Raw genomic sequence first — 22,592 nt, 5'->3', positions numbered from 1 at the left:
TTAAATTGTTACCTAAGAAGTAGAAATGGGAGGGTGAAATATTCAAAACATTGATGGAAAATTAAGAATTGTTACATTAAAAAAGAAAAAGTGGTTAAACAGGACAGAATTAAAAACAAATGACAAAAGGAAATAAGGATTAAAGGAAATAATGTGAAGAGGAGTCAGTCATTTATTTTGAATGCATCCTGAAAGTTCACATGCTTGTTACTTCCTTGACATTTTTTCTCTCTTCTGCTAATTTCCCAATACCGTTCTGGTATCCCATCAGTGCTGAGGCCCAAATTATTATTTCCTTAAAAATCCCATTAATGTGTTTCTTTGTGTATAATAACCATGTTCCAAAAGGAATGGTTAGGGGTGACATCTTTATATTGTGCATCTTAGTGGGAAAGCTTTGAGTTTCTCCCCACATTAAGTATGATGTTAGCTGTAGGTTCTTTGTAGATAACCTTATCAAGATGAGTGGGTCCCCTCTATCCCTAGTTTTATGAAAATTTTTATGAGTGGGTGTTAGTCAAATTATTTTTCGGCATCTATTAATATAATCACGTAACATATTTAGTCTGTTAATGTGATGGATAATATTGATTTTCAAATGTTGAATTGGCCATGTGTACATGGGATAAATCCACTTGATCATGGTCATATAATACTTTAGATAAATTGTTGGATTTGATTTGCTAATATTTTACTGAGGATTTTTTGCATATATGGTCATGAGAACTACTGGTCTGTAGTTTTCTCATAATGTCTTTGTCTGTTTTTGGTGTTTAGGGTAATACTAGCCTCACAGAATGAGTTAGGTATTCCCTGTTTCTGTCTTCTGAAAGAGATTATAGAGAATAGATAGGATTTCTTTATGTTTGGTTGAATTCACCAGTGAACCCATTTGGGCTTGGTGCTTTCTGTTTTGGAAGATTAATTGATTCAATTTCTTTGATACAGAGCTGTACAGATCATCTATTTCTTGTGAGTTTTAGCAAAATGTGTCTTTCAAGGTCTACTTCATCTGTTATCAAATTTGTGGTCATAGAGTTGTTCATAATATTCCTTTATTATCCTTTTAATTTCCATAAGATCTATAGTGATGTCCCCTTTCATTTCTGATATTAATTCATATCTTAAAATTTTTTTTTTTAATTTTTACTTAGCCTGGCTAGAGGCTCATTGATTTTACCCATCTCAAATAACAAGCTTTTTGCCTCATTTCCTCTTTTTAAAATATTTGAGAGAGAGAGAGAGAGAATGCACAAGCTGGGTGGGGGGTGGCATGGGCAGAGGGAAAGGGGGAAGCAGACTCCTGGCTAAACCTGATGCTCAGGACCTGGAGATCACAACCTGAGCTAAAGTCAGACGCTAAATCGACTGAGCCACCCAGGCACCCCTCCTGTATTTATCTTTAATTTCATTGAGTTTTGCTCTAATTTCATCTGCTTACTTTTTTAAATTTTATTAATTTCCTAAGGTGAATACTTAAATAACTTTACATTTTTCCCTTTTCTATTATAAGCACTAGATGCTATAAATTTCTCTAAGCATTGCTTTCACTGCATCCCACAAATTGTTTTCATTTTATTTCAAAAAATTTGTTTCTCTTGAGATTTGTTCTTTGATCCATGTATTATTTAGAAGCATGTTTTTTAATCTCCGTATATTTGGGGATTTTTCTACTTCTGTCTATTGATTTCTAGTTTAATCCTACTGTGGTCTAAGAGCAAGCATTGTATGATATCTAGTTCTTTAAATGTGCTCATGTTTTATGAACTAGAAATGTGCTCTAGCTTGTTGAATGTTCCATGAAATCTTGAGAAGCATGTGTTTTCTGCTGTTGTTGGGTGAAGTAGATTCTAGAGATATCAATTATATCTAGTTGGTTAATGATGTTGAGTTCAACTATGTTCTTACAGATTTTCTGCTGGATCTATTCATTTCTGAAAGAAGGGTGTTAGAGTCTCCAACTGTGAAAATGGATTCTATTTCTTCTTATAATTCTATCAGTATTTCTTTCATGTAGTTTGATGCTCTGTTGCTAGACACATACAGTTAAGAATTATTAGGTCTTTTGGAGAATTGACCCCTTCGTCATCATGAAATACCTCTGAGAGCTTTTCTTACTTTGAAGTCAGTTCTGTGTGAAAATAATATAGCCACTCTTTTTTTTGATTAGTGTTACAAAATTGATGGAGAATATACTTGTAATCTATGTGTCTATATATAGATTTCTTGTAGACAATACATAATTATGTCTTGTTTTTTGATCTACTCTGAAAATCTGTCTTTTAATTGGTACTTCTAGACCATTGCATTAAAAGTGGTTGATATAGTTGATTATCTACCATATTTATTACTATTTTCTATGTTCCATCCTTGTTCTTTTTATTTTTGTCTTCTATTTTCTGCCTTTTGTGGTTTTAACTGAGCATTTTTTTTAGGATTCCATTTTGTCTTTCTCAGCATATCAGTTATACATATTTTTTTACTTTTAGTGATCACCCAAAAATTTACAATATACATTTATAACTAATTTACATTTACTTTTAAATAACACTATACTACTTCATGGGTAGTGTGAGTACCTTCTAACAAAATAATCCTAATTCCTTCCCTCCACTTCTTGCATCATTGCTGCCGTTTATTTTATTTAAATATAAGCCTATCTTATGTGCACACACATAAGATATATACATAAATATAATCAAATACATTGTTGATGTTATTTTGAAGGAACTGTTTTCCTTTTCTATTAGGTCAATTAAAAGTAAGAAAACAAAGTTATTTTACCTTCACTTATTCCATCTTTGATGTCTTCCTTTCTTTATGTAGATCCAAGTTTCTAATCAAATTTTTTGTCATTACTCTAAAGTACTTTTAAAATTTCTTATAAGATACTTCTGTTAGCAGTGAAGTTCCTCAATTTTTATTTGCTGTGAAAGTATCCCCCACACCCCACTTTGAAGGATAATTTTGCTGTGTACAGAATTCTAGGTTGGTGAGGTTTTTTTTCCTCAACAATTTAAATATTTCATTACATTCTCTTCATGCTTGCATGGTTTTGGAAGAGAGGTTGGATGTAACTCTTACCTTTGTTCCTCTACAGGTAAGATATTTTTTTTAAAGATTTTATTCATTTATTTGAGAGAGAGAGAATCAGAGACAGAGAGCATGAGAGGGAGGAGGGTCAGAGGGAGAAGCAGACTCCCTGTTGAGCAGGGAGCCCGATGTGGGACTCGATCCCGGGACTCCAGGATCATGACCTGAGCCGAAGGCAGTCGCCCAACCAACTGAGCCACCCAGGTGCCCCTACAGGTAAGATATTTTTTAACTTTTGCCTTTTTTTTTTTAGGATTTTTTTCTTTATGTTTGATTTTCTGTAGTTTGAAGATGATATGTCTGGGTAGTTTGTTTGACATTTCTCTTGCTTGGTGTTGACTTTCCTGGATCTGTGATTGGTGTTTGACTATAATTTGGGAGAATTCTCAGGCATTGTTTCAAATATTTCTTTTGTATCTTTCTTTTCTTCTCTTTCTGGTATTCCCATTACATGTATGTTATACCTTTTATAGTTGTCCCACTGTCCTTGGATACTGTTTTGTTTTCTTCCTCCAGGCTTTGCTTTTTGCTTTTTAGTTTGAAAATTTTGTTGATATATCCTCTATACCATAGATTCATTCTTCAGCCAGTGTTCAGTCTACTGATGAATCTATTAAAGGCATTCTTCATTCCTCTTACAAATATCTCTAGCATTTCTTATTTCTTAGGATTTCCATCTCTCTGCTTACATTGCCTATCTGTACTTACATGCTGTCTAATTTATCCAGAGAGCCCTTAGGATATTTGTCACTGTTGTTTTAAATATCTGGTCGGAAAAATACAAAATCTCTACCATGCCTGGTTCTGATGCTTCCTCTTGCTTTTTGTGGTTTTGCTTTTAGGAATGTTTTTAATTTTTTAATAGCTAGACATGATGGACTGGGCAAAAGGAAAAGTTGTAAATAAGCCTTTAATAATGTGGTGGTGAGGTGTGGGAGAGGGGATGTGTTCTACTTGTCCTATGATTAGGTCTTCATTTTTTATGGAACTTATGCCTCTGGACTATGAACTTAAAGGTGTCTTTTTCTTCTCCTCCCTTAGGTAGGTAGGATGGCTAGAATAGTCTGGAATTGGTATTTCTCTTCCCCAGGTCAGTTAGGCTCTTCTAATACCCCAGTGGGTTAGATTTTAGTTAAAATAGTTAATCTAGTAAGGTAGGCCTTGTTAAGAAGGCAGAGTGCTTTGGTATATTTCAAAATTCGTTTTTTTTTTATGTTACGTTAATCACCATACATTACATTGTTAGTTTTTGATGTAGTGTTCCATGATTCATTGTTCACGTATAACACACAGTGCTCCATTCAACACGTGCCCTCTTTAATACCCATCACCAGGCTAACCCATCCCCCCAACCCCCCTCCCCTCTAGAACCCTCAGTTTGTTTCTCAGAGTCCATAGTCTCTCATGGTTCGTCCCCCCCCCGATTTCTCCCCCTTCATATTTCTCTTCCTACTTTTTTTTTTTTAACATACAATGTATTATTAGTTTCCGAGGTACAGGTTTATGATTCAACAGTTTTACACAATTCACAGTGCTCACCATAGCACATACCCTCCCCAGTGTCTATCACCCAGCCACCCAACTACTCCAGCAACCCTCAGTTTGTTTCCTGAGATTAAGAATTCTCATATCAGTGAAATCATATGATACAGGTATTTCTCTGATTGACTTATTTCACTCAGCATAATACCCTCCAGTTCCATCCATGTCATTGCAAATGGCAAGATTTCATTCCTTTTGATGGCTGCATAATATTCCATTGTATATATATACCACAATTTCTTTATCCATTCATCTGTCAATGGACATTTTAGCTCTTTCCATAGTTTGGCTATTGTGGACATTGCTGCTATAAACATCGGGGTGCATGTACCCCTTCGGATCACTACATATGTATCTTTGGGGTAAATACCCAGTAGTGCAGTTGCTGGATCATATGGTAGCTCTATTTTCAACTTTTTGAGGAACCTCCATACTGTTTCCCAGAGTGGCTGCACCAGCTTGCATTCACACCAACAGTGTAGGAGGGTTCCCCTTTCTCCGCATCCCCACCAACATGTGTCATTTCCTGACTTGTTAATTTTAGCCATTCTGTCTGGTGTGAGGTGGTATCTCATTGAGGTTTTGATTTGAATTTCTCTGATGCCGAGTGATGCTGAGCACTTTTTCATGTGTCTGTTGGCCATTTGGATGTCTTCTTTGGGAAAATGTCTGTTCATGTCTTCTGCCCATTTCTTGATTGGATTATTTGTTCTTTGGGTGTTGAGTTTGATAAGTTCTTTATAGTTTGGATACTAGCCCTTTATCTGATATGTCATTTGCAAATATCTTCTCCCATTCTGTTGGTTGTCTTTTGGTTTTGTTCTTCCCACCTCGTTACTTCCTACCAGAAGCCTGAGGGTTTTTTTTTTTTTTTCTTATATCCTGGGAATCTGGTTGAGGCCCTAGAAGTAAATCTCACAATATTGTGGACCCTCTATGACTGGGTCCCCTGGAGTTTTTAATGCTCACTCTTTAACACTCACTCAGCCTCCAGCAATCCATCAAAAACAGTTCAGATTTTCCTACCCCAACACTGGTTCCCTGGGCCATTTCCAATCATGAGTCTGTTCTGGTTAGCCAGATTTTCTATATAATCCTGGGGGCAGTGATTTGACTGGTGACCTCACTTCAGTTATGGATCTAAGAAGAGTTGATTTTTCAATCTGCCTTTTACCTATTCAAATAAACAGAGTGGCAATTTCCAAGCTGCTTATATACAGAAACCCAAATCAGAAATTTTTATTACATTTCCAAGTAGTTATCTTGTTTTAAAACTCAACCTAAGAAAAGTTGGCTTAATGCAAACTCAATATAAGAAATAACTATAGTCAAATGCTCAACCACTGAGCTATACCCCCTAAATCAGAGGACTTGAATTTTACTCTCAACCCATGGGATCATGAACAGATCCTCTTCCTGATTCATGTCTCCATTGCCCCCATCTGTAACGTGATAATAATAGTAATATTTACCTCAATAGGTAGCTAGGAGTCTTATCAATAAAGACAAAATGTCACAAGAAAGGATATGTGAAAAGCTGCCAAGAGAGTAGATCTTAAAAGTTCTAAGCACACATGAACACACACACATGTACTGGGTTAAGGGAGTATATTTTTAAAAGTACACATTTGTAAAGGCCATGAGCTAAAATATATTTTAAAATAAGAGAGCAGCATCTCAAAGATATCCTCAAGGACAGGAGTTTTTGTTTCTATCATCCTCAATGTGAGCTTCAGTCAAAGTCTGGCTCCCCTTGGTGTCAGAATGGCTACCCATGGCAAGCAGGTCTGTATGCTGTCCTATACACATACAATACTGGGGGCTGGGGAAGGCAGGGGGAGAGCGGAAGAAAGATTTTAAAAAAGAACTGCAAATGGAGCTATGAGGCAGGCAGGCTATTCTATGTAAGTAATGGTTTATCTCTAGAATGTCTCAGGCAAAAGTGCTCTTCCATGGGATCACCAACATGGAGTTATTTCTGTAATGTAAGAGAAGGGAAGACATGACATTCACTTAGAGTGACCAAATAATTAAGTGAAAGAGAGTAAATGGGAGCACAATAATCTGGATTGCCTCAGGCAAAAAAAAGATATAGATACCCAAACAAGTCCCTTTTAGGATTTAGAGATTAAGACATGAGAATACACAGCAACATTATTTTCAGAAATTTTTATTTAGCTTTTACAGAAACTAGATATAACATGCATTTCTCCCCCCTCCCTTTAATGGATAGACAAGTCATGGCTTTGGCCACAAAAATTTAATTTCAATGATTGAGTCAGATAAAGTAAGTCTGAAGACCAACTCTGGACCAATCTTTGATGTCATTACATAAAATGAAAGGCCAATACTGGAAAATAACATGTTTAGATTAGAAATACAGCAATATTGAAACCTAGCTCAAATGACAGATCACAAAATTGCAAAGCATATCCAGAATTAAAGGATAAAATTAACATAGTTGTAGGTGATCCTTCTAAATATTTGGGGGGGGGTGGGGAAATCAAATCTCTGTAACTAAGAAACAAGTATGTAGGAATGCTGACAACTGACTCCATCTTTGGCCCTGCATTTTGTTCTTGCCTGTTCAATGACCTCCCTTGGGGCTATGTGTTCCAGGTCCCTTCAAAGTTAAGATATGTCCTTACAGAATGCAGGAAAGCTTGTTCTGATAAAATGGCACACAGAAGGTGCCACTTCAGGTAACTAGTAGAGAGGAGTAGTACACAGATGGCACCACTTTAGATAACTATACTTTAACCTCACCACAATGTCCCCTTGCTCTATAAAAGCTGTGGGTTAAGGCTCAGACAGCAGAGAATAGCTGTGTAGTGCCAGGATCATCTGTCCACCCAATCCTCACTGTAATTTTCCCTAAATAAAACTCAGTAAATTATATGGACTGGTTTGCTTCATTTTTCAGTCTCAAAGTGCTTTCTTAGTCTGAACGATACTTTCCTGTCTGTCCTCCACCTTCTAATGCATGTATAGTTTATATACAGTAGAAAAGAGAGAAACTAAGAAAATAGAAAAAAAAAAAATGCCAAGAATCAGAAGGTTCTAACTGCTTAAGATAAACTTTTACTTTGTCCTGTCAGCTAGAAAGAGCTACAGGCTACCCAATTTCTTCTTGATTAACTGGCCTCAGGAAATAATCCTACTTATTGTTCTCATTACTTGTTAAGAAGATGTAGGCTTATGAAGCAGAGATTCATTTAGCCCAGTCCCAGAATTGTGCTGCATTCAAAAAAACACCTAGCAGGAATGCATACCCTATTGAAGCTATTCTAAAATACCTAAGGGCAGAGCCGAGGCAGAAATGGGAAGATATCAAAAAAGGATACATAAAACAAGAATCTTTTATATAGCTATCCTTTTCATTTTAAATCCTAAGATGGTAGGATCAAAAATCTAGGCTTTTTAATATTTTAGTCCAAGTAGCAGCTGAGAGAAGGTTTAACCTTCTTATTCTTAGTGGTTCTAAATTTAAACATTTCAAAATCTTCCACTTCTTTGAAAAATGTTTATTTGCTTCCATGAAAAATGTGGTAGTACGTCTGATAACAGTACCAATAAAAATTATACAAGTTAATTTCTTTTGAAACTACAGGATCTGAAAATACATAGTATTTATCAGAAGCTTTTGCAACAACTTAGTGGTTATACAAAATACTGGTAATATTTTATATAAGGCTGTATATTTATTTGTAATAATATTTTATAAAAGGCTGGTAGCAACTAAATAATCATTTTCTTACTTCTATTTACTTTTATAAGCAAAGGGGAATTCTATACCCATAACTTCTTATTCAATAAATTCTAGTCCTTTTTCATAAACTTCCTGATTTCATTTTACATCTCCGACATTTCTCCTGACTGCTTGATTTTTTCACATCTTAACTGCAGCTGAGGACATTAGGCTTTGGCTTATAAGGTCAACTGCAAATTCTGTGTCTTCTTCGGAGCAATGATTACAGAATTCACTAACGATATACCTTTACCTACATAATAACTGATACACGGTCATGACATTACTCTCTTCTCCATGCCTTCATTAACCTAATGCCAGTCATTGGTCTTTGTCTTTTAGAGACAGGAGACCTGCTACTAAACAACATTTCTGTTTAGGGGAAAAAAAAAATGACAGGTGCATATAGGAATCTCTTCAGTCCTAATTCCTACATCATCAAGTTGAAAACAAGCAATCTCAGATCAGACTTTTTTAAACTCTTCATTCCACATTGTCAAATTCTGGCCTCAACAGTGGAAGTGAAGCTATACAAAAGTGGTAGAGGTCGTTATTTGTTCCCTTAATTGGCAGCATCATGAAGAATAATACTCTTTACCAAGTATATTGGGGCCTCCAATCATTCACTCATTCATTCAAGCATTTATTCAACACATATTATGCACAGGTATAATAAAAATAGGTAACAGGCATCAGACCAGGCTCTGAGAGGGGGCAAAGAACAAAACACTGTATTACCTTCATGAAGATTACAATCCAGTGAGGATTAGGATATTAAATTATATAAGTAGTTACTGATTATAATCAGTCTAAATAAAAAACAAAGGATAATTGCATAAGAAGTACCCTAAGGGACTTTTAAAGTGCAATGTGGAGGATAAGTTGATATTAACCAAATGGAGAGAGTGGAATATAGAGAAGCCCAGCAAACTCCAAGATAGGAGGTAGACAGTGTAGTAGATAAACCTACAAATTGCCACCCTGACCTTTGGTATGTTTAGGTTGTTACTCATGTACCCCATTACCTCTATTATGTTTTACAAATTACATATGTTTGAAGGAAAAACTTCACATCTTGTACCTCTGAACTGCATTTTTTTCCTGCTGTTTTAATAAGGTGCCCATATTTTCGTCTTGCATACCTCTGCAATTTACGTAACAAGCCCTGACTCCTGAGCTATGAAGAGAATGAATTAGAGGAATATAAGTGTAGAGGCAGAAGAAATATCCGAGCAGTATCAATGTTGCATCTTTCCAGTAGAAAGTTGGAATCTTTAATTTCCCCCCCAACTTGGGCTGTTGCCTTCTAGAGCATATGTATGTTAAGAAGACCTTTAGTCAGGGCTTTGCTAGTTCTAGAACACTAGATTACAGATGCACCCGTATTTCAGTTGGTGTGGTCCTTTATTTGAATAATTCTCAATTATTCTCAAAATAATTCCTAAAGATATTTCAATTACTCCTATTTTTTATAAAATATGTATATTATTCAAATTGTATACAGCTGAATTTTAAGATTAAGAGAAAACAGATTTTTAAGAGATTATAGTTTATAATTTGGAAATAGATGCCACATGTCCACAGTCCTTTACAAATTTTATAAATCTATGAAGAGGTCAGAGAGATGAAGATGAAAACTAAAACATGATAGTGCTTTAATTTAGAACTATTTGCAAAGATTTCAGTAATGTTTCAAGGTGAATATTTGAATATCAGATCCATTTGGCAGATATCTTTGTATGAATCTCATCACTTTCCAGAAGATAAGGATAAGAAAGGTGTTTCTAGGATTTAGAAGCCAGATATTTTGGTATCTTATAAATTAATGTTTAATATCTTTTATAAGTTGATTTTGGATCCCCAACCTAAAGATAAAAAATAATTAAACATGCATTTATGTTACTCATAATCCACCCCTAAGTTTATAAATATTGAGAGTTACCTTATAGAATGCTTCCCCCCCCCCCAAAAAAAAAAACCAAAACATGTTTCTAAAGAACAATTGCTTACTAGATTATGGACCATGAAGAAAGGCATGACATACGTAGGATGTATTATAAATTTATGTTCATAGAAAATGTCCTTTTTTCTATTCTTATTCCACAAGCCAAGGTATACTATTTCTTTTCAGAGCAGAAAAAAGTAGAATGACTGAAGTGTGATTGAAATTTAAAGAAAAGAATATTACATTTAGGATAAGAGGATATGTAGGGAAAAAAGGGAAGAAATTAGAAGAAAAAATAAGAAACATATCACAGGATTTCTATTTTTTTTTTTTTTTTTTGCTTATTCCACAATTATTCAGTTCATACACTGGTTCTCTTTGGAATAGGCACTTGTGAAATAAGCACAAATAAAATATTGATCCTACCCACGAGGCTTCCTATCTGGTCAGAAGATTGTGTGACAGGTGTTGCAGCACATTTTGAACAGTAGCAAACCTCATGCAGAGCACAAATCTCTCAGTTGTCAATCCATTCCAACAAATATTTCTCTGTATAAGCAGCAAAAACTCAGTATGACTTCAAAGGAATCTATGTTTCAGAATTAAGTAAAATACATTTATTTAAAACTAGTGTCATCTAAATTATCAAAATATAAAAGCAATTATCTTTACTCACTTAAAAAGGCTTCTAAAAATATAAATATCAAAATTTCAAATTGAAATCTCAATAAATAAGAACCACTTTTAATCCATTTCCCCGACTCACTACTTAACCCTCTTCATGCTCTTCCTGATATACTGTTGTTCCTTCAGAGCCTTGAGCAGACCCATAGAAGTGGTCCACTAACCTATCCACAAAGCCTCTAAGTTGACTTAAATGTCATTAAGAGACTGTTGTGTGTGTTCTCCAAATTCTTATATTAGTTGAACTTGTTATTTTAATTATATAATGTAATCAACTACTACTTAAGCTGAAAAGAAAGTGTGTTATTTCTATGGTAACTAAAGCAAATGTTTTGGAAAGGTTTAATAAAAAAATGAGCTAATGTAGGGGCGCCTGGGTGGCTCAGTTGGTTAAGCGACTGCCTTCAGCTCAGGTCATGATCCTGGAGTCCCGGGATCGAGTCCCGCATCAGGCTCCCTGCTCAGTGGGGAGTCTGCTTCTCCCTCTCCTGCACCCCCCTCTTGTGCTCTCTCTTTCTCTCTCTCAAATAAATAAATAAAATCTTAAAAAAAAAAGAGCTAATGTAAAAAATGCTATCTGATTAAGCATGGGTGAGGTAACAGTAAAAGTTTGAAAAAAATAAAATATTTAAATAATTCCACATATGCTTTCTTCAGCAGCAGCATATAGACTAAAACTGGAACAATTCAAGGAACAGGATGGCCCTGTACAAGGCTGACACACAAATTTATGAAATGTCCCATTAAAAAAAAATGTAATTCTTTGTGCAAATTGTTTTATAAGTTCCACCGTGAAGAAATTAAAGTGTGCATTGTGGGTATAGTTTACATGACAAAGAGGACAATTTTTTTTTATTACAAAGATTACAGACTATAAAAAAATGAAAACAAGCTTTGATAAAATTTAATAAAATTTAAGAAACAATTGATAAAATTTAAAAATGCACATTTAAGATTAAAAAATTTGATCATGAATCCCTTATTCCCTATTTTAATCTTTTCTAAATTCATCATTTTTCATTCTAATAGCATCAGAGAAGAGTATATTTTAATAGAAATAATTTAGTTCTATACTTATACACAAAAGGATGAAATATTGAAAGGAGAACACACTATATTTTAAAAGACCAGGTGGGTACATTTCTCCTTCCCTCCCCAAGATAGCCAGATGCTTGTGAGTGCCAGAACCACCACTCTCCATCTATCTTGATAGCAACATATGCCCCACCCCACATTCTCCTATGAACCTGCCCCATCTAACCTGCCTACCTGGCTAAGCATCCCTCCAAAGCAGCTCCTGCCTTGCCATAACCTGCAGTTAGTCCTGGCTGGGACCAGTGCCACTCCAAAGGGTGGGGGAAGATAACCCCTCACATCAGTGTGCCTGCAGTTCTAGCAGGCTAGCCTCTCAGTTGGCCATACAGAATCTTCCACCCTTTGGTGCCCATAACTATGGCAGAGAGGTCAATTGCAGGTAGCTAGGCTGACTGCTGGCCCTGTCCATCAAGTAGCCCAACGTGGCCTCAAAAATGTCTCTCAACAGCTCAGGGACAAAGCCCTTCCCAGTATGCCCACAGCAGGCAAAGTGAGTTATCAAAGCCAGCAATTTTGACTCAACCACAATAGTAGGGTGCATGGAGTCCATACAGGGGACATCCCTGAAATGCCTGGTTCTATGCTAAAGGACACCACAGGACTTCATACAAGGTCACTACTTTCAAGACCAGAAGACATGGCTGCCCTACCTAATACATAGAAACAAATCGTTAGACAAAATAAGAAAACAGAGGAATATGCCCCAAATGAAAGAACGGACAAAAATCAGGGCTAAACAGAGCAGAGATAAACAATATACTTGATAAAGAATTCAAAGTAGCAGTCCTAAAGAGACCCACTAGACTTAAGAGTAAATAAACTCATTGAAGATTTCAAGATATATATATTTATATAAATATAAATATATAAATATATTTAGATTTATATATATATATAAATTATAATTATTATATATAAAGTCATTATGTAATTATATATATATATAATAAATGTATAATATATATAATATATATTACACACACACACATATATAATAAAGAGAGATGAAGAATAACAAATAAAAATATCCTAGAGGGAATCAACAGCAGCTTAGAGGATGCAGAAGAATGGTCAGCAATCTGGAAGACAAGGTAATAGAAAACCACCAAGCTGAACAAAAATATAGTAAAAAATGAGAATAGGTTAAGGAAACTCCATGACATTATCAAGTGTAAGAACATTTGCATTATAGGGATCCCAGTGGGAGAAGAGAAATAGGAGGCAGCAGAAAACTTATTTAAGAAATAGCTGAAAACTTCCTTAACCTGAGGAAGGAAACAAATATCCAGGACAAGAAGCAGAGAGAGCCCCTAACAAGATGAAGCCAAGGAAGTCCACACCAAGACACATAGTAATTCAAATGCCAAAAAGTAAGGATAAGGAAAATATTAAAAGCAGCAAGAGAAAAAGAACACTTACACATATGGGAAACTCCATAAGGCCATCAGTGTATTTTTCAGTAGAAACTTTGCCCACCAGAAGAGAGTGACAGGATATATTCAAAGTGCTGATAGGAAAACAACCACCACCACCACCAAAACAAAACAAAAACACCTACAACCAAAAATACACAGTAAGGTTATCTTTCAGAATAGGAAAGACAGAATTCTCCAGACAAGCAAAAATTAAAGGAGTTTATTACCACTAATCCAGCTTTACAAGAAATGTTAAAGGGAATTTGTGTGGAAAGAAAAGGCCATATCTAGAATGATGCAAAGAAAAAATTTCACAGATAAAAGCAAACATATAATAATGGCAGTAGATTAGTAACTTAAAAGCCAGTATGGAGATTAACACACAAAGTAGAAAAGTCAATTATATCTACAAAAATCAGTCAAGGCATACACAAAACAGATGTAGAATACAACATTACATACATAAAATGTGGAGGAATAAAAATTGTGTTTTTACATGTTTGAACCTAAGCAACCATCAACTTAATATACTGATGTATATATGAACCCAGTAGTAAAAAAAAAAAAAAAAAAAAAAAAAAAAAAAAAAAAAAATAAGAAATATGAAACCAAAAAAAAAAAAAAAAAAAGCCACCAAGGGAAGAGAGAAAAAAGAAGAAAAAAAAAAAAAAAAGGAATGGAACTACAAAAACAACCAGGAAACAAGTAACAAAATGGTAATAAGTACATAGCTATCAATAATTACTTTAAATGGAAGTGGAGTAAACGCCCCAATCAAAAGCCATAGGGTGATTGAAGGGATTAAAACACAGGCACATGCACACATATTCACAAAAGACCCATCTATATGCTGCCTACAAGAGGCTCACTTCAGACTTAAAGACCTATATGGACTAAAAGTGAAAGGCTGGAAAAACCTACTATGCAAATGGAAGAAGAAAAAAAAAACGGAGTTGCAATACTTCTAGCAGACAAAATAGACTTTAAAACAAAGACTGTAGCAAGAGACAAAGGAGGGCACTATATCGTGATGAAGGGATCAATCCAACAAGAATATATCATTGTAAATATCCATGCAATCAACACAGGAGCACCTAAACACATAAAGCAAGTATTAACAGACATAAAGGGAGAACTTAATGATAATACAATAGTAGCAGACAGTAACACCCCATTTACAGATCATCCAGAATGGACAGATCATTCAGACAGGGGGGAAAAAAAATCCACAAGGAAACAATAGATTTTAATGACACATTAGACCAGAAAAAAACTAACAGAGAACATTCCATCCAAATACAGCAGAATACACACTTTTTAAGTGCACATGCCACAGTCTCCAGGACAAATCACATAGAGGCCACAAGAAGTCTCAATAAATAGAATTGCAATCATAACAATTATCTTTTCCAACCAGAGTGGCATGAAATTAGGATTACATGAAAAAAATCTGGAAAAACACACACATGGAGGCTAAACAACATGCTACTGAATTAACGGGTCAACTAAAATAAAAGGAAATTAAAAAATACATGGAGACAAATGAAAAGGAAAATATTCCAAAGTCCTTGGACATAGCAAAAACATTTCTAACAGGGAAGTTTATAGTGATATAGGTCTACCTCAAGAAGAAAAATCTCAAACAACTAAACTTTACACGTAAAGGAGCTAGAAAAACAACAAAATCCAAAGCTAGGAAGGGAATAATGAAGATTAGACCAGAAATAACAGACCAAAAAAAAAAAAAAAATTGGCCACAGAAAATAAAACAAAAAAAGATCAATAAAACCAAAGGTTAATTCCTTGAAAAGATAAAATTGATACATATTTACCCACTTATACAAGAATAAATCAATAAAATCAGCAATGAAGGAGAAATAACTACCAATATCACAGAAATACAAAGGATCATAAGACATTATAAAAAATTATACAGCAACAAATGGGAAAACCTAGAAGAAATGGATAAATTCCTAGAAACATAATTTTTTTTAAGATTTTATTTGAGAGTGTGAGAGCACCAGCAGTGGGGAGAGGGAGAAGCAGGCTCTCCACTGAGCATGGAGCTCGACATGGGGCTCAATCCCAGGACCATAGGATCATGGCCTGAGCTGAAGGCAGACATTTAACTGACTAAGCCACCCAGGCACCCCAAAACATCATGTTCTATAACTGAATCAGAAATAGAAACTTTGAACAGACCAATTACTAGTAATGATATTCAGTCAGTAATAATAAAACTCCCAAAGTCCAGGACCAGAGGGCTTCACAGGTGAATTCTACCAAATATTTGAAGAGTTAATACCCACTATCTTCAAACTATTCCAATAATAATAATAATAATAATAATAATAATAATAATAATAAAGGAAGGAAAACTTCCAAATTCATTCTATGAAGCCAGCATTACTATGATACCAAAACCAGACAAAGACATTACAAAAAAATACTACAGGCCAATATCTCTCATGAACATGGATGCAGAAATCCTCAAAATACTAGCACACCAAATTCAACAATACATTTTAAAAAACCATTCACCACAATCAAGTGGGATTTATTTGAAGGGCACAAGAGTGGTTCAATATTTGCAAATCAATCAATGTGATAGATCATGTTAACAAAGATAAATACCATATGATCATCTCAGTTGATACAGAAAAAGCATTTGATAAAATACAACATTCATTCATGATAAAAATTCTCCAGGTGGGTTGAGAGGGAATATGCCTCAACATAATAAAGGTCATTTATGAAAAACCCACAGTTAATATATTACATGGTGAAACACAGAATTTTTCCTCTAAGACCAAAAACAAGATAAAGACGCCTATTATCACCACTTTTACTTAACATAGTACTGGAAGTCCCAGCCACAGCAATCAGGCAAGAAAGTCAATAGTCAATAGAATTGGTAAGAAAGAAGTAGAAGTATCACTATTTGCAGATAACATGATACTATGTATAGAAAATCCTAAAGACTCCACCAAAAAACTATTAGAATTGATAAATGAGCTCAGTAAAGTTGCAGGATACAAAATATACAGAAATCTTTATATATTTGTTCCTCTACTTGAGTAATGAAGTAGAAGAGAAATAAGAAGAGTCCCATTTACAATTGTTCCAAAATGAATAAAATACCTAGGAATAGATTTAACTAGGGAGGTGAAAGACCTATTCTCTGAAAACTATAAAACACTGATGAAAGGAATTGAAGACAAAACAAATGGAAAGCTAAGCCATGCTCATGGAATGGAATATTATTAAAATGTTCATACTACTCAAAACACTCTAAAGTCAATGCAATCCCTATCAATACCAACAGCCTTTTTCACAGAACTAGAACAAATAATCCTAAAATTTGTATGGAACCACAAAAGACCACAAAGCAATCTTGGGATTCAAAGCTGGACATACGACAATCCTAGCTTTCAAGATATACTACAACGCCATAGTAATCAAAACAGTAGGATACTGGCACAAAAATAGGCATATAGATCAATGGAACAGGACAGAGAGCTCAGAAGTGAACCTGTGTTTATATGGCCAATTAATCTATTAGAGAGAAGGCAAAAATATGCAATGGGTAAAAAGATAACCTTTCAGTTATAGTGCTGGGAAAACTGGACAGCTCCATGCAAAAGAATGAAAGTGGACCACTTTCTTACACCATAAACACACAAAAAACCTGAAAGTGGTTTAGACTTAAACTTGAGACCTGAAGCCATAAAACTCCTAGAAGAAAACTTTGACATAGGCCTTAGCAACACTTCTTTAGATACTTCTCCTCAGGCAAGAAAAACAAACAAAAAAACCCAAACTATTGGGACTATAACAAAATAAAGAGCTTTTCATATCAAAGGAAACCATCACCAAAACAAAATGGCAACCTAATGAATGGGAGAAGATATTTGTAAATGATATATCTCATAAGGGATTAACATTCAAAATGTATAAGAACTTCTGTAACTCAACACCAAAAGAAGAATCTGATTAAAAAAATGGGCAGAGAATCTGAATAGACATTTTTTTAATCACAAAAGAGATATGGAAAGGGGCGCCTGGGTGGCTCAGATGGTTAAGCGTCTGCCTTCGGCTCAGGTCATGATCCCAGGGTCCTGGGATCGAGCCCCACATCGGGCTCCCTGCTCAGCGGGAAGCCTGCTTCTCCCTCTCCTACTCCCTCTGCTTGTGTTCCCTCTCTCACTGTGTCTCTCTCTGTGAAATAAATAAATAAAATCTTTAAAAAAAGAGAGAGAGATATGGATGGCCAACAGAATGAAAAGGTGTTCAACATCAATAATTATCAGGGAAATGCAAATCAAAACCACAAAGAGGTTATCACCTCACATCAGTCCGAATGCCTTGTGTCAAAAACACAAGAAATAAGTGTTGGGGAACATGTGGAGAAAGGGATTCACACACTGTTGGTGGGGATGCAAATTGGCGTACTCACCTTGGAAAACAGTATGAAGGTTCCTCACAAAATTAAAAATAGAAATGCAATATGATCCAGTAATTCCACTATTAGATATTTGCCCAAAGAAAACAAAAACTAATTAAAAAAGATGAGATTATAATAACATACCCATCTGTTTATTGCAGCTTTATTAAAAACAGCCAAGATGTGGAAGTAACCCAAGTGTCTACTGATAGATGAATAAAGAGGTGGTGTGTTTATGTATGTGTATATATATATATATATATATATATATATATATATATATACACACACATAAAATTAGTATAAAAGTAGTCAGCATAGGGACACACACACACACACACACACCCCACATATTACTGAGCTATAAAAAAGGATTAACTCTTGTCATTTGAGACAACATGGATGGACCTAGAGGGTGCAAAGCTAAGTGAAAGGAATCAGGCAGAGAAAGACAAAGATCATATGATTTCACTTATATGTGGAATCTTAAAAACAACAACAACAAAAACACCAGACTCCTAAGTCCAGAGAATTGGTTGTTGCCAGAGGGGAGGTCGATAGGAGGATGGGTGAAATAATTGAAAGGTATTAAGAGGTACAAACTTCCAGGTATAAAATAAATAAATCACAGAAATGAAAAGTAGCCAGCATAGGAAATATAGTCAATAATATTGGTACAATGTTATGTAGTGACAGATGGTGACAACACTTAAGGTGGTAAGCAGGGAGTATTGTATAAAATTGTTGAATTATTACATTGTACACCTGAAACTTATAGAACATTGTATGTTAATTATACTACAATTTAAAAAATAGGTAAACTAAGACATGTGAAACAGCTTATTGACAAAAATCCTAGTGCTATTAAAGATTTCCCACCAGTATAGTATACACAGTGAAATAGTTAGCATTGAATATGCATAATTTCATATTTAAAATTATAAGCCAAGTATAAGCTAATACCACCCTCTTAAAATTTAAATAAAGATTTAAAAGTACTACATGGGATATACCCTATCTTTTCCACAAACCAGAAAATTACTTCACTTATGTGTATTCTAATCGATTTAATACCAGATTCGTACTCAGCAGATTTCTTAATCTCTGCAGCACCTCATCTATTACTGTTGCCTTCACTCTGCTGCACATAAACCTATATGTGTAATAACACAATAGTTCTCACACTTTAGCTTGCATCAGAATCACCTGAAGTTTTTTTTTTTTTTTTTAAATAGACGGCTAAACTCTATCGATAGAGCTTCTGATTCAGGGCGTTCTGATTAGGATCTAATTTGCATTTCTAACAAGTTCCCAGGTGATGCTGATGTTTCTTTTTTAGGCACACATGTTGAGAATCACTGAAATATAACCCTTTTCTTTGATTTTCCCCAAATCATTAACACAAAATTTTGTTTGGCATGCTCCATTAAAAATTAGAACAAAAGTTTATGTTGTACCAGAAGAGGATAAATTAATAGTTTGTATTAACTTTTTGGATTTAACCAATCTTTTGGCCACTTTATAATGAATTTCTCACTAGCCTATATTCTCCATGGGCTCCAGTTTCTCCCACCGTATCTTGCTAACCTTTTTTTTTTCTCCTTCCCTCTTGTTGCTTTAGCCAGCACCAAAATTCTTAACTTTTTATAAAGAGCACTTTAACATTGTTTAGCACTCTCTTTATAAACCATCATGGGGATCCAAATTCCCCATTCAAATGGTCTTGGAGGGGTGAGGAAAAGCCTCATAAAAAATGTTGATACCAACTGTTTTAACATTTTTCACTTTTCTATACACAGATGAAGAGATCAGATTTGTTCATCTTCAGGGGCGCCTGGGTGGCTCAGTTGGTTAAGCGACTGCCTTCGGCTCAGGTCATTGTCCTGGAGTCCCGGGATCGAGTCCCGCATCGGGCTCCCTGCTCGGCGGGGAGTCTGCTTCTCCCTCTGACCCTCCTCCCTCTCATGCTCTCTGTCTCCCATTCTCTCTCTCAGATAAATAAATAAAATCTTAAAAAAAAATTTGTTCATCTTCAGTTGGAATGCTACTTTTATAATTAATGGCTAAGACAGTAGAAAACTAATACCTGCTTCTTCTTTCCTTGGCTACACAACTCTCAGGTAAAAGAAAGAAATGTAGTTTTTGACAGTTATTACAGTGGTGGCACAAGCAGGTAGCAGACTTGATTCAACGGAGTCACTATGGGATTCATTAGCACCAACATATTCATAAAAAGGGGACAGAAATAAAAATGTGCAAAGTCAATTCTGAATATGAATGAGCCAAGGGAAGGGTAACCTACAAAATAAGATGAACAATTTACCACTAAAATGAAGGCTGGGTAGTGGAGGTTACACGTACAAATACAGTAGGACGTTGGAGGAGACATGCTCCCTCAGACTGACTGCATTGCACTTGCAGGAAATGAGGAAAGGTCACACTGGATAATTTGATGGAAACAAACCATAATCTCATCTTTCAAATAAGATAGCATTTTTATTCTAATTTATGAATGTGTAGGTGCATTTGGAAGTTGATTCCAATTATGTTTACAGCAATTTCACTTTCCTACTGCAAAAATATTTTAAATAATCTTATAGAGACTCGTCAGATGTTTTAAGTCCTATTATAGATCTCTAGCCATGTACCTCTTACCTGTGTCCACCAGGGTTCCCCGGGGGAAGGAGAGAATGTACTTTCGCAGTAGAAGTTCTGAGGGTAGCAGCAAGCATGATATTCCTTTAAAATGCCATTTTATTTCCTAAATTTTCATAGTTTAGCATTCTGCCAAATATTTATATTTTTTATTTTATTTTTACTTAATATCAAATTACATAGGAAAAGATAGACAAGTTTGCTCTTACCTGAACATCCATCTTGAAACGGTGTTGTATCCAAAGACGTGGCTTCCTGTCAGTCAATGTAATGGAAAAACGAGTATTTATTGATCTCTCTCAGCGAATGCCAAATAAATATCCCAGCCATGTCATATAAACAGATTGGCTGAGCTAAGTTCTCTCTCGCTTTCTGTAGTTGTCCCCAGAATCCTCTTCTCTCCCCCCGAAGCATAGATCCACTGAAGTTAATTACCCAAGACCATTCACCTGGTTTGCAGCTCCTAGAAGCGATCACACAATGCCCAGCTGTTCTTTCCTATTGAATAATCTGTTTTGCAACACTACTTACAGGGACAATATAAATTTTGAGGCTGGACTTGTATCTTATTATTTTTATTTTCTTGCAAATGCAGTGATTATATTTGGATTCAAAATTTCTTTTTTTAATCCAGGATGTCCCACTTGCTAGCTGTGTAATTTTTGATAAATCTCATAATTTCTTGAAACTTTCTGTTTACTCTTATGTGAAGACAGTGCTAATGTAACAGGACTCAATTAGCTAATAAATATGAAAATGTGTAAGGTAAAATAATAAATATTTTATAATTATTTCTGAATATTATATAGCAATGCAAGGGCAATCACAAATATGAAAGTATTTCATATGTATGAAATGTATGAAACATACTTTCATATTTATCAATGTATTTTCTAAAGTATGGTAGCGATTAATGGAATTTTAAGAATACTGTTTACATATAAAAAAGAAACCTTTGACATAATACATGACTGAAATAATAATCACATTTGAGTAATGATGCCTATTCTTACCTGAAAAAAATAAATGGTATTTTTCTGTCTGCAAGGTTTCATAATGTTAAAATATTTATAATCCTTATAGAATTAAATAAGATTAATTGAATGTCAGAAGGCAAAATAACTAGGTTAGGATATTTTAAAAACATACATTGAGATCATTGTTTTTATTTCTTTTTTTAAAGATTTTATTTATTTATTTGACAGAGACAGAGACAGCGAGAGAGGGAACACAAACAGGAGGAGTGGGAGAGGGAGAAGCAGGCTTCCCGCTGAGTGGGGAGCCCAATTCGGGGCTCGATCCCAGGACCCTGGGATCATGACCTGAGCCGAAGGCAGATGCTTAACGACTGAGCCACCCAGCACCCCCATTGTTTTTATTTCTTTTTAATTTTTTTAAATGTTTTTTTGAGATCATTGTTTTTAAATCAATATAATTTCAACAAATTTCTTCTACAGACTGCTGATTCTACTTTACCTACCCGCTTGTTGATAAAGAGCCATTTTTTCCCTCAAGCTTTATCATGAACTGGAATCATCTTGAGGGATTTTTGAGCTACAGATCTGTGGGCCCTACTGGGTGTTTCTGATTCAATACATCTGTGTTGAATTTTTAACAAGTTCCCAGGTGCTACTGCTGCTGCAGTAGATTTAGGAACTACATTTTGAGGACCATTGATAGGAAGGCTGATGGATCTACAATTATGGAGCAAAGCACAAAAGAATGGCTATCAAATGCTATGAAAAATCTCAGATGAAAGCTCAGTATGTATGCACTGTACTCTTAGACAGATATAGTGTATCTTGCTTATTCCTCTCAAAAGCACTACACATATATTTGCATATATGTAAATATTTATAATTATTTTAAGCATGGTTTACTTTATATATATAAAATTTATACACATAAATAAATATTTTCAGGAAGTACAGTTGATTTCCACTATACAACATTGCTCATAAAATAGGAACC

Source organism: Neomonachus schauinslandi, chromosome 5 (genome assembly GCF_002201575.2).
Source record: "Neomonachus schauinslandi chromosome 5, ASM220157v2, whole genome shotgun sequence".
Lineage (NCBI taxonomy): Eukaryota > Metazoa > Chordata > Mammalia > Carnivora > Phocidae > Neomonachus > Neomonachus schauinslandi.
Note: the sequence above shows the minus strand (reverse complement) of the source record.